Source organism: Dermacentor albipictus, chromosome 4, assembly GCF_038994185.2.
Source record: "Dermacentor albipictus isolate Rhodes 1998 colony chromosome 4, USDA_Dalb.pri_finalv2, whole genome shotgun sequence".
Classification (NCBI taxonomy): Eukaryota; Metazoa; Arthropoda; class Arachnida; order Ixodida; family Ixodidae; genus Dermacentor; species Dermacentor albipictus.
Window position 1 is genome coordinate 114,481,114 of NC_091824.1, and position 13,962 is coordinate 114,495,075.

General features: G+C 43.2%; 1 long non-coding RNA gene across 1 annotated transcript in view; it reads left to right on the plus strand.

Moving 5' to 3' along the window:
- The first annotated feature begins 3,631 nt into the window (after positions 1-3,631).
- LOC139059303 (uncharacterized) overlaps positions 3,632-13,962 on the plus strand; it is an 82,951-nt gene continuing 72,620 nt past the window's right edge. Inside the window, exons 1-2 of the long non-coding RNA XR_011514055.1 lie at positions 3,632-3,770; positions 12,556-12,647. This is a non-coding gene — a long non-coding RNA (uncharacterized lncRNA). The remainder of the gene's footprint in view (positions 3,771-12,555; positions 12,648-13,962) is intronic.

Here is a 13,962-nt window from a genome sequence, read left to right on the forward strand (position 1 = left end):
TTTTCGGGACACAAGGTATTTGCGAAACAGGGAAGCTTTCTCTTCTTGAGTGTTGTTTCTGAATGGCCAGCCGTCTGTCCTTACGAACAATTCTTGCTTAGGAAATTTTCTTCGAACACTGGCCTGGAGCAGTTTCCACGACACATGAGCACAGTTTCTCGAATTTAGAGTTCGAGTCTGTAATCGTTTTCTGTGACCCGAGCAGCGGCGCGTTCAACGAGACTGCGGCTTCACGCTCCCTTCGGGTGAATCACAATTTTCTAACTCCTAAGTTAGAAGCGCTGTGCCCTAACTCAAAGCTGAAATTCCCGTTTGTCGTGGAAATTGCGTCCCGAAAACCTTTGTTGCCGACTGTACATAGCTGCAGTTGCGGTGCCATTCGATCACCGGAGTGGTAAAAAAAAAGGCGTCACCTTCAAATCAGGTGGATTACTCATTGTCGCCTACGGTACTCTCCTCCTTCGAGTGGCAGATGAAGGAATATTGACTAGTTACGTTAATTTGGATTCCCAACAGCAAAATCATTTTTGTTGTCCTCAAAAATTGTGAAAGTTACCTTTAGGGACCTATTTTGTTGATGGTATCCATCGGCCTTGTGTACCTCGCTACCTGCTTCTTTTTGTGTATTTAGTTGTGGTGAAGAGAGTCATCTACTATGTAAAATGTTCCTCTCAATTTTTTTTACTATGTAGGCCAACCGCTCAACAATGTGACGATTATTTAATTTATTTCTATTTGAACGACACTTCCAAGGTTATGAATTCGAGGCTCCTAGTCTCACCTAGGGGTTCTTCATCAGCATTCCGTGCTCTGCACACCAGTCTTCTTAGCAAAACATTGCTGAGAGTATAAGCTGGTTTTCAGTGTTTCTTCGCATGTTGTAAGTCATATTCATGCAAATATAACCATAACCTGGTCGGCCTATTCGACGACGTGGCGAACCGAGCCTCTTGGAACCTGCCCCGCCCCCAGATGGAACGTCTCGGACGTTACAAATATAAACCATGGCAGTCAAGAAGGAGGGAACTTTGGAATCACCATATTACAAGTTAAAACAAAGGTGTACACAACACATAAAATGATGTTGGATAATAATCCAGATGACTTCTAACAACACAGGTTTGATTTCTTCCACACAGAAGGCAACACTATATTTTTCATTTGCGCGTTATCTAGGCCATTCCGTATATGTATTACTTTCCTAAGGCTTAGCCCTCAACATGATTATCAATGTACCGCTCATATTTCATCAGTAACACAAAGTGTTGGTATCATAACAATCTCGAGAACTTGGTGACATATGTGCGTAGAAAAATTTAATAACTATATAAAAATGCGCGATTAACAAAAGCTTTTTTCTACGCCTCATCAGCAGGAAGATGTAATACTTTCCCTTCAAGAGAACACGGAGCAACCACGGGGAACCGAAAAAAGTAGAGTACGGATATTCCATTGACTGCACCACAATACGCAGGCTTGGGCGTTGATGCATAATTTTCTTGGGCAACGGGATCATTAGAGTTTGCCGCTCTTCGTGGTCATCAATCACTCGGCTGAATCACTGGAATTAGGGCTTCTGCCTCTAACTTCCACGGTCTATTATAAGACCCAAATGCCTGGCAAGAACTCGATGCAAGAGAGTGGCCCCTGCTTTGCATAGTCAGATCATTATAGAATTCTTGTATTAGCGATGTTTCGCATGGAGAAGATCATTGTTAGTCAGAGAGAAAAAAAAGATGCTTCACTTGCAGCAGAGGCTAGCAGTGCCGCAATAGTACATGACTAATTGAGCTGAAACAATTTTCAAAGCAAGACTTGTCAATATCCTTAGAAGATGAAGCCTCCGAAAGCGACGTAGTCATTATGCAGTGGCGTCGGCTGTGCTAGCACGATATCTATTTCGACAGGCAATGAGTGTTGGTCGCAGTAAACAAACGTCATGTCACGGCTGCGAATTAGTGGTTGTTGAAGCGAACGTTTGCCCGGGTTCAATGTTGCAACAAAAGCGCATGTGTACGAAACCACCATTTGTCGACATTCAAAGCAGTGCATCACAAAGAAATGAGAGAACTTCAATTTTTAGTTTTGTACATTGGCGTGTGGGATGAATATTGTTTTCACAGCAACATGCGTTGTTATTGTGATAGCAATTATACGTACACTCTAGGCGCGTCCACGCCGTCGGCGACACCTTTCAGTGGAATCAGTGTCGCGGTTGGAGGTTGTCGAAAATCACTCAGGATCCATATCATGGAACCCATTTACATTAATGCTACTGAGAATATTCGCAAGGAGCGGTAACATACGTCAGTACGTGAAATTATGGTGAAAGTATCTTGATTGTTGAATGCAGAAAGAACGCATTTCGTATCATTAAAGTTTTGTAGTTGCATAATTAAGATAGCTGCATACCGTATGAGCAGGGCTCTTTTTCTATGAATTCATTCCGCGTGTTTTTATATATTCATACACACCACTGTTTTTACCACTGTTCGCTCTGGGAGATAACGCTAGACCCGTCCGGAAAACTAGGGCGGCTGCGTAAGTCGATACCGCCGTGGCAATGGCGGCACAATTGAGACCGGAAGGAAGGGGCTCTGCAGTTGATAGCGCCGGCATTGCGAGCTTTGGCACCGGCACAAGGGCAGCTGCTCTCTGCCAGCGCGCTCTTCTAATTTAGGAGAGTTATTTGCGAGCACCGTCCACAGTGAAGTACTGGTAATGAACAGCATGAATTCCCCAGCGAAAACAAGCACTATAGATTTCGGTAAACGGGGAAGATGGGCGGCGGCCTGTCACAAACGGTGCTATCGCCTCGACAGCACGAAACGAAACGCTGGCGCCCTCTGCTTTGTCATATGATTTTGTCGTTTCTTTCAGACACACATTAGGTCTCGAAAGATTACGCAGCCCGTTAGTGTGTGTTGCAACACACTTCCCTGTAAACATGTTTCATCGAGGCCTTTCGAGTTACTTTCATGTAAACACCTATTTTGTATACAGTTTTCCTAAAACAATTCTTTATCTATTTCATCTTCTTTCACATTTTCCACTTGAATAACGGACTGTTATGCTTTCTAGGAATAGTGTAAGCGACGCAAGCTTATATATTTTTTTTATGTTTTGAGGTGTCTGGCTATCAAAGTGCCCCCAAGGTATTTCCTTCTCGATATGTGGGTTGAGGTGCAACTGCGTACGTAAAGTTGGCGATAGGTTGCGTGCAGACACTTTTCTAGGTGCCTTAAACGATAGACAAGATATTGCAAAAATGGGGTGAGAATGTTTGCGTTTACGAAGAGCACGAGGGTGTTGTCTGGAGTTCGTGCGAAGGAGGCGGAGTTTCAGAGAGATAGAGAGCGAAAGAAAGAGTTCTAGAGATAGAACGGCATGTGCCAGCGCTGCGATGCCCTGGTATAAACAGCGCCGGGTTGGCAAGGTCTCTAAAAAGAATAAAAGAAGCGAGTGTACTAAGATAAACGGAAACACGGAGAATCAATAACAACGATAAAAAAAAAATGAAATGCATGTGACGAAAACATGGAGATTCTATTGCGTTCATAATGTGCGGGGCTGACATTGACACTGAATTTTATTCTCACATCCAAACCTCTGATGTAGTCCGCCACGCCCCGCTGCCTCACGACCCCGTTCAAGGAAGAAAGGTGCTAGCCTGGTTATCTTGATGTCTACTTCATAGCGCGCTCAACCATTGCAGATCTGGAACGACCGGGCTGCCTTACTTCCGACGTTTCTTCGCACCCGAAGCAAAGGTAAAAAAAACAAAAACACAGGAGTCAAGGGCACGTTAGAAAGCGCAAGAGAGTCGTTTCAAGGAAATTGCCTTCACCGAAGGCCAAATCGCGCTTCTTTATCATTGCTGATGTTGCGTGTGCCGCCTCTGAAGCCCCTCGTCAGGGTTAGGCGCATGCATCGTCATGGCTTGACAAGATTGTTTGCTGCGAAACGACGCCTGCTTTGCAAAAAAAAAAAAAAGCGCGATGGTAAAAGTAGTCTTTACGCTTGTCAGACTGAAACTGCTGGGAGTATGCAAATTGTCCTGTTCGCACAAAAAAAGTCTCTCTTGCACCTTGCACAAACCCTTTACTGTCCCAAATGCAGCCGGGCGACGATATTTTTTGAGTAATGATGTGACCTTGGTGAGAAGAAGCGATGTGCCACGAGGTTTCACATGTGATGGCGCAGTACTCGAATTGATTACCACTTCTTGTATGACCAAAGGCCGAAAAGAACGTTGTGAGCATCGGCTCTTTGAGCGAAAAAGCATTCAGAGAACACCAGAAGAGTGAAACGGGTTACCTCTATATCTAGAAACAATTGAATCAAAAGAAGCACTTCTACGTTTGGAAGAATTATGAGACTTTCGACCAAGGAGATTTGGTTCCCGAATTTAATTTTTTTTTGAAGACTGAACAGTGCTGCTTAGATATATACATTCTACATGGCAATTAGTTCTGTGACCTGAGTTTCCTTGTCTTCAACAATGTATTACCCATGGAGTACTGCTGAAATAGTTCTGCTTTACTTCCTTTTTAAGGTCTCATATTTCTGCTCGCTAACAGGTTGCTATCCAAGGTATGAATGTGCTATCTCGTTGCGCACGTATGCTGAAAGCTAACAGAGAACGGAAATTTGGTAATACCATGAACTTTTAACATTATACTGATAGACTCTTACGACCACAAAGCAAACATAGTTGCAAACGTTTCGCGAACAAGTTTCATGAAGGAAGCTTTCGGATAAAAGTTTATGAATTCTGAAGGCAGTCCTAAGCATCTGTAACCGTTCTTGTCGGCGTCTTTTCAACACTGTCAGGTGGAGATTGCGCCGAAAATTACTGTATATTTCACTACACAGAAAATGATTGTTTCGTGCGTCAGGACTCCACAAATATCGTAGAGCAGATTAAGCAATGAGTGAAATAAACTATGAGTACCTCGGAGGGGCAAAGCTACCAGTATTTTACAAATAAGCAATCACAAAATTCTAATTTCAGCAGGGCGCGTTAGGCCAGTGCTCTTCATAGTGCCTGGTTGCCATGAATACAGGTACAAGGTTGCAGTCAAAATGCCACTGGAAGGTTTTCCTCTGTGAATCTGCCCTAATTAGACCTGTACTACTGAGGCGGCTCCTCCATTAGCTTGCCAAGTTCACAGAGAATAGGGGACTCAGACTTATGCTTTCGACGAGCTACAAGCCAATGGGTGACGCTGACAGCTTGCGTTCAAAGGAAAGAGCCTCAAGTAGCTAGAGCCGTGGTAAAACGCAAACAAGCAATCCGATTTGTTCCCCACATTTATTTATGCCGATAAATTTTGAAGAGGTAATCATTACTAAGGAAAGACGCCTTACGTTGACATGTCATAGAGGGACAGGAATACTATGCACTTCTGGTGCGATGGTCAGCTGCACTTTTCCCCAGGGTGTCACTTCTTTGTAACGGATGCATTGCCTTGGGCAGTCACGTTAAATGGGACTATTGAATAGTTCAGCCTGGTGCTAGCTAGAACATCACTGGTTCGATGTCAATGCATGTTGTTTAATGTGAGACGGTTTAGTAAAGATATAGCCAGCGAAATATTCGCTTTCTGGTCATACTGTCGGATAAGACACTGGAGGCGGGAAAAGCATGCAGAATTTGACAACGAATTATTGACAGGATCGCCTTGCCTGCAGCGATTAAGATATAAAACTTGCTGCGCTAGCTGCGCTTTCGGCTAACTCTATAACAACATTTCCCAGCAGATTGAGTGAGCGTGGGGCGTGCCGGGATTATGTGTCATTGTAACAGGTATCATTCTAAGGTATAATAAAGGATCTTAACTATATAAAATATCTTAAACTCACGCAATGATGTAGATAAACTCACATATTTTCTATATCATTCGGTGGACCCGGCCTCACCTCTTTCACTTTACAATCAATCAATCAATCAATCAATCAATCAATCAATCAATCAATCAATCAATCAATCAATCAATCAATCAATCAATCAATCAATCAATCAATCAATCAATCAATCAATCAATCAATGGGATATGAGATTTGCCCAAACAACTCAGGAAATGCATACGAAACACTTGCAACAATGCGGCGAGTACCTGGTCAAATACCGAAAATACATGTAGGGGGACCAAGTACTTGGTTCCTCACGAACATATTTAATGTAAACAAGCATTAGTTGACTGAGCTAGAGTTATGTCCTTTAATTGGACGAATGGAAGGTTTTACAAGTAAGGTTACAGTACTTGGTGACATTTATTTTCCGCAGGCAGAGCTCTTTCCGAGTAATCACCCCAAAATACTCTATTAATCGTTCACCGTGTACAATAACATTCATGTTACCATTTCATGCTTGCCTAGTGTTCGCATGCGAGATGTTGTTAAGAAAGGAGGAAGTGTGTGGAAAGGAAGTGTTAGGAAAAGGGAAGACTGTAGTGAGTATTTTGTGTGCTAAAAAAGTTATATTACAATTTTTCAAATCCGTAAAAGCAATTATGCAAAAATTGCAGAACAGAATGCTACTAAGGTGATAAACACAGAAAGAGGCTATTATTCCTGAGGTTGTGCTTTTGTAAGTTCAGTGCGTCTGTGCTCTCCATATGGGCTTACGCCAATTTCATATTTAGCTTACATCGCTGTTTTGCAGCCTAATTCAGTAGAGCATTTGCCCTCTATGAGTCCTGGATTAACATTGCTGGTTCGTTCCGCAAAACTGTAAACTGACTTATGTCGCAAGACTTATATTCGTTCTGTTGTAGCGTAAGATAATCATAGCTTTTTTTATTCGAGCAAGTATGCTGTGATTCATTCACAGAAATATGGGTTAGTAATGGTTGGCCAATGAATCGTATCGCGATTCGTCTATCACGTGAGTGATGCAGTCAATAATGTTTAGAGATTCCATATGAACGTTATTGCTATAAATATTTTCGAAACTGGTATTTTCCAGGATGGTGTGGGCACGTTAATAATTTACCCGTGTCTAATGCGTCAAACATGTCTGGCGAAAAGGAGCTTGAGGCAGAAAAAAAATATTCGGCAATGATCCGCAATTGTGATGCCGTAAAAGTCCGCTAGTACATTAAAATCCATATTAGATATTATAATATCAATGAGTGTTTATTACAGGCTACAAGCACGAGCACATTACCAAATAAAACATTTTTATGGCTGAATTAGTATAGAAATAATACATAACCATAGCAATAATCTTTTGGTGAGTCAATGTTCACGTCACCACAATAGACAATTGGACAAAGGTATAAGATGGTCAATAACAGTTTCAACAGCAAAAATGAAATCAATAGTACATGACCTATGAGGATGGCAAACCACATGTAGACACACCGCAGTAGTTTACTGGCTATGGTGTTGCGCTGCTCAGTCCGAGGTCATGGGTTCACGACCGCGCTTCATTGGAGGCGATGCGTAAAAAACGCTCATGCACTTAGGCTTAGCTGTACCGTAGTTGGTCGAATTATTCCAAGGTTTTTCACAAAAGCATGCCTCATAATAAGATCGCGATCTGGCACATGAGACCAGATAACCTAATTTTAATTTTAAACGTCACCTAATATCTACTAACGGCACATTCAAGTTTACCAAAATGTGTTTCGGTACTTTGGTTGCTTCAAGAGCTGGATAATGTACAGGCTATGGAATTAAAAACCATGGTCCTCTTTCGTCTCGCGGACACGTGATATTGAAGGTTACGCCGAAACGGACTCACCTGAAATGCGGCTTGTCCATTGTTGCCGGGATCCTAGTGTAACGCGGTGCGAGTCAATGGGCGTGATGCGTCACTCGACCGCCGAGATAGACTGTCGTGCTACGCCATTGTCACGAATGAGCTACTGCACACCGCATCGTCGAGCATTTGTTGTCATGCCACATGTGTACGTTTTGGGGGACGGGTTGACGTTGGTAGCAGAAAAGGTTCGCGTTGCTACGTTCCCCGTCAATAGGAAAATATGTTTCAAGATATTCCGAGAACATCATGACGCGAGCGAAAACATTTTAGGCAGCCATCTTTTCTTCCCTTTTCTGAGGCCGTGTGCCGGGCAGTGTGACGTAGAACAAAAATGATCTTGTACATGCCAGTTCGCAGTCGAGACAATCAGGTTGTTTATGTGTTGTGATTCGCTGCGCTTTTATTTGGGAGGAGTAACCAAGGATCTACAACCAATCTACTGACCCTTCGCCAGTGTTCTAGACCTAGGCGCGGCGCTGTGAGCCCTTGGCTCTCTTGAGAGAGAGAGAGAGAGAGAGAGAGAGAGAGAGAGCGAGGTTAACCAGACTGAGTCCATTTGCTATCCTACAAGTGGAAAGGGTAATGGGGAGTGAAAGGGATTGAGCGAAAACTTAGGTGTAGGATGTCTATAGTCGGGCACTCAAGTCTGTCGCCTTCAGGTAGTGAAAAAGCGCTCGAACTGCTTTCTGGGCTTGAGTTTCGTGCATGAGATCCAATGTTCATCTGCGCGTCACTGCCCGACATTGTAAATATAGCCTCGTTATTTTCTAAGTGTAAAGCGTCCCCAGTGTCCTATCTCTAAGGGCCAGAAGTAATCAAGGCGGCAATCGCAGATGAAGGCGACAGTTCGGCCCACAAGCAAGTTATGTCGCCTTAAACAATAACGAAGTGGGCAGGCAGAAACATTCGCCACGTTCTTCCACCGGGGCAGCGTTTAAGTAGCCGCGCAGTCACTGCACCGCTGACTGAATCGCAAGCGCAGTTCGCAGCGTGAGAGCTGGAGAATAATTTGCCCTCTGCCTGGTGCCGGAATGCTATCGGGTTTCACAGCGAGGCACTGGCAAGTGGTGATCCCCGTGGCGGCAGACACTTTGAACCGCGTAGGACCGGCAAGATGTTACTTGCTGCTCGGATCTGTGGCAGCCTGGTTTACTCCGCTGTGACCGAGAATTCCAAGAAGTGAAAGAAAATTATCAGACAAATTCAGCATGTTCATCATGTACACAGCACCATAACTTGTCGTCTGTATCGGGTATATAGTATATCGGGTATATCAGGTAGCAGTGCTAAGGGAATATTCTTTACAGCGTTGTGGGTTCCAGCGTAGTTGGCGTTTCCTGGTATAAAACTAGAAATTTTTTCGCATACCTCTCACTTTACAAGTTTCTGAAAGCTGTGAACAAACTATCTTTTGTTTGTTATTTGTATTCTGTTAAATAGTGTCACTGCTATCACTCCAAAGCAAGGGACATGCCAGTTCAATTCAATTGCAATATGTCGATACAGGTGTAGACGTTCTTTATTTCACCTCGTTGTGTTTAGAAGTTACTGCATATTATCAATGATTAATCCTTGCCGGCGACTTGAACTCTTGCAAATACTCTTAATGTTTGTGCAATTGCTTCTATAGAAACATTATGCATTGCAACTTTGTCGATGCTCTTCGTCATGAAGAACAGCCTTTTTAGAACTGTGGTCTTAGCTGCACAATTTGCTTTTTTTCCTTATGAACATGAACATGAAGCTGGTGCTAGGAGCACGTTGTGTGGCCCGGTCACTGCACCATAAATGCAGTTCTCTAATGCAATACTTCTTAAGTTCCTTTTTCCTACAGAACAAAAATAAGCGCCAAAGGGGTAGTCATCGATCGGGCCGAAAACGGCTAGACGCTCAGGGCTTCATTCGATCTCATTTCTGTGTTCATCCGTGCAAACTGCATCCGATAACCATTCAGTGATGCTGTGCCTTTAAAGCGTGCTCTGCCTGGCGTTGTTTGTTGCTAAGAAGAAGCCATCTTTTGCGTCCTTTACCTGAAGCGTTATGAAGATTGTGGGAACCGAGCTTTGCGAAATGAGTTTAGTGCAGTGATTGAAAGATGACTGCGTCGCCTGGAGTAAAACGCGCGATCAAACTTTATTTTGTTTGGCTGTTGGAAACTGCGGTTTATTATGGCGCTCAAATGCGTCCTCGTCAGAACTGGGCCCGCGATTCCGTTGTCAAGACCACTCGAGTGGGGTGTGCTTCATAAGATATATCCAGGACTGTGCTGCGAGTTCGACGCGGAAGAGCCGCAATATTGAATTACAGACTGGGGAATTTGGAGTTAGAATGACATTTAATCGATTTATTGCGTTTTTGGTCACCAATTGCTGTCTTCGCCCCACCATAGGCGATGCGATGCTAGGAATAAGTAACAAGGTACACTTCTGTGCCGATATAGGCTGCGCATCAAAAGCTAACAGGTATTACTTTCATTGCTGGGCGAAAATATCCGATGCTAAAACGCATAAACAGAAAAAAAAATGAACGAGGAAAGGCTGACTCTGCGCACAGTTATCTAGGCACTGAAGAATTGTGAACAGAAATTGGATGCTTCTGGCATAATTGGATCTTAAGCTAATGTCAGCAGTTTAACTCTGCGGCACTATGTGCGGGACTACTAGGGCCACCACTTCCCTAAGCCTGAGAACACTAAGTGCAATGACGATGTTATCTCCCTTGGGCCGACGGTGGTTTAATTACTCTGAGAGGCGGTAGTCGCGGAAACTGCCCCACGCTCTTATCACCTTTTATACTTAAAACGGAGTGAGAGTCCGCCTACGGTTTTTCGGGATCTAAATTGGCCCGAAGGAGTAGGCAAATAGTCCGGAAATGATTCTGAACAGCGGCATCAGTGCAACCTCGTTTACGTTTTGGAACTTCACGTCATGACACTGCAGCGAACCAACTCGGAGTGACAGTACAAACCTGAGTTCAGTAAAGGGCAAGGAGCAAGGTTATCCCGTTCGGTGATGATCTTAACTGAATCTGCTAAAAATGGCGCAGGTGAAATTGGGAAAGCAGGACGACTGTAATAGTTTTAATGGAGTTTGCAGATGTTCATCCCGTCAACGAATTTCATGCTTGCTCCGGTTTCCACGAAACAATCGCCGTGCCATGATGATCCCTCCTATATGGAATATAGTATTTATAGATTTTGTTTAGACTACACATTTTTTCGATTTCTCCCCAGCAAGTGACATACATTGATATTTAATTTACCGAAGCGATTTTGGAAAAACAACTCTATTAGATTCTGTACTGTTAGATTATACGAAAGCTATTAGATTCTTTACGAAAGAATATTGACGCGGTATTCTCGATATATTTCGTGACATTAGCCCAATGGTTTAGCGCGTAGTTTAGCGAAGGGTCACTAAAGGGTACCAACAGGTTAGATTATTCTGACGTATTCTTTCAACGCACAATTTCCAACCACTTGGCCAAAAAAAAAATGTGCTTTTTAACAAAAGATATTTAGCTGTTTTGCTTGATGGGCACTGCATTGAAAGCGATAGAAATATTCAACATAGCGCTAAACTCCTCATACAGTGTGCTATTTTCACGTTCAGGTGGCCGTTTCATAGCGCGCTGACAGCGCTACAAATGCCATGTAAAAGAGCAAATAAGCGGTACTGATAAGACCGGCGGGCTCCTCTGATAATAAAGAAGCAGAATCTGTTTAAATGTCTTTTTGAACACCTTTGTAGTACGGCCTGAGGAACCTCAAAGAACATGCGGGTGCAGTACGTGAGGCAACATATGATGTGCAGTAGAAACGGCGTTCCTGGCAGATATCAGGCATCTCGCAACCCTGGTGGGATGAGGGGTGTTGCCATCATTGTTGCTGGCGTTGCCCTTCAATGGCGTACGGATGAAACAGGAAGAAAACTGCCAGCGTTTGTATCTTGAAGCATACTGTCCGTTCCGCTTTGACCGCCGCACGAACCACGGTTAGGTACACACAGTTGCGGAATAGGAGCGCTAGGGTTTGTGCGCGCAACGCTGCTTAAAAGAGACCCTGGCTGAAAGATGCCCTCGCTCCGCTGCAGAGACTATTGCGGGGGTTGCGTCTGTTTGGCTTCGTAGTTTTGCAGGCAAGCGGCACTGTGCGTTCGTCACGTTCCCGCAGACCTCTCCACACGCGAGCCGCCCTTACGCCATCGACACATGAACGACACCAGGACAGAACAGCGGCGGTGGCGCCGAAAGCGTGAACGCTCCTTGCGTGTCCGTCTAATTGACATCGCAATTAGAATGGAAAGACAAAGCTTGCCCTCTTGAATTGCCCACCCTAACTGCAGTGCGGTTACGTCAGTATGACGTTGAATGAAGGTATTCTCGATTGCTTGGGCCATTTTCTTTGAAAAAGTACGGTTGTCATTGAGACTTTGGTTCATGTTCAAGGCAAGTTATTGATTGTTTAACTATTGTAGAATTCAAACAGACATTGTTCAAATGACCTTGAGTCAGGCGTCATGATAGGTTGGCGCAGGATTTCCAACCATGCATTTCGTTGTTCAATCGTTCTTAGAAGGCCGAGACCCCGATGACCGTAGGACTGTCGCATTTCGTATTCCACAAGTTTGGCGTGTCAAGCTACTTTTACTTAACATTCCTATTTAGGGTCCTTTTACTCAAGCAAAACAAATTCACATTTATTTTCTTCTGAAGTACATCAATTTGTATTGATTGACCTAGCTGTCCTTTTCCTACATTGACCTCTTTGATTGGTCTCTTTCTAGACTTGATCGAGTGAAGGGCAGTTCCAATTGGGCAAAGAGATGTTCACTACTCTTGAAATAGGCCCCTGGTGACTACTACGACAAACCGTTACGTGAGTGATGTTCCTATCATGTCCTTTAGTGCGTTGCTGAACCTCTCGATTACAAATTATAGCTTATACCGACTAAATCAGGTATTCAACTGTATTCACACTGGTGATTACGAGCTCGTGGTATCGAATCGGCTATTGAGCTAAAGAAACAATTCGCTTTCTCTTTGTCCTTGGCGAAGTTCGCAAAGAAAACAGTGAGAGTGCCTGTATATTTGTGTCTGCCCTCCTCTGTTGCTGACTGCTTTCGATGACGGGCTTTCAATCGGCATTGTTCTTTCAGTCTTAAACAGACTTAAATAGCAGTGACAACCACACGAAGCCAAGAAAAAGTGTAATCAAGGAAGAAATTTGGGAAATTCATTGCTGTTTTAATTGAAGTGTATAAACAATAAGGTAAGAGATTTGCTATCAGTGGAAGCCGAATTTTCGTCATTACGTCCACGATGCTCTACCAGTGAGCTACGTCTACGGCTGTACCCACGTAAACATTCTTATATATTTTCCTACGTGTACAAAATTTTATACAAGATCTTTCCATGCGTCTTTATCTGTTCGCTTCTCGTGGCGGTGACTAACACAAATCGGGCATCTTTCTATAATCTTCGCTTCCACCTTTCACTCATGCACTGTGCTCCTAGCTCTTAATGTCTCTTCTGTTCTTCCCTCATTATACCGCTTGTATGTGCGTTTTATATGCTAGACCCGACAAGCATTGCGCCCCTCATAGGTGCTCGTTGCCAGCTAGCTTTCTTTCTTTTGTCTTCTCTGTGGTTGTACTTATGTATACAAAATCAATCAATCAATCAATCAATCAATCAATCAATCAATCAATCAATCAATCAATCAATCAATCAATCAATCAATCAATCAATCAATCACTCACTCACTCACTCACTCACTCACTCACTCACTCACTCACTCACTCACTCACTCACTCACTCACTCACTCACTCACTCACTCACTCACTCACTCACTCACTCACTCAATCAATCAATCAATGATGAATGAATCATTTAACGTGCCTAGGAACAGTTCAAAGGTCTCAGTGGTGCACCCTCCCACATATGCATACATTAAAACAACTACAGAGGCATATAATAATAATAATAATAATAATAATAATAATAATAATAATAATAATAATAATAATAATAATAATAATAATAATAATAATAATAATAATAATAATAATAATAATAATAATAATCAGATACGGCTTTTAAAACAGTAGCTTGTTGTGTGCTTTCATTAGCTCGTGCAATGTTCTTCGAAGATGGAGTAAACAGGCATAGCTTACTGAGAGCTTACCGACTT